Genomic DNA, 219 nt, shown 5'->3' with positions numbered 1-219 from the left:
GACAAGACAAAACTGATGCATAACTAACACCTGACTTGACCTCCTCAATTCTCCCTCGGAAAATGGTCTTTGTGATCAGGACCATAGACCATATGACCTCGTGTGTTTTAATTAATATGTCACTGTAGGTTGCCGTTCGGTTGCTATGGGTGTTGCTAGCACGATCCTGCCATTGCACGGTTGCATCACAGACATGATTGATAGATTATCAAGAAACAC

This window comes from Penaeus monodon, chromosome 25 (assembly GCF_015228065.2).
Source record: "Penaeus monodon isolate SGIC_2016 chromosome 25, NSTDA_Pmon_1, whole genome shotgun sequence".
Lineage (NCBI taxonomy): Eukaryota > Metazoa > Arthropoda > Malacostraca > Decapoda > Penaeidae > Penaeus > Penaeus monodon.
The sequence above is the reverse complement of the archived record's forward strand: the minus strand, read 5'-3'. Positions refer to the sequence as shown.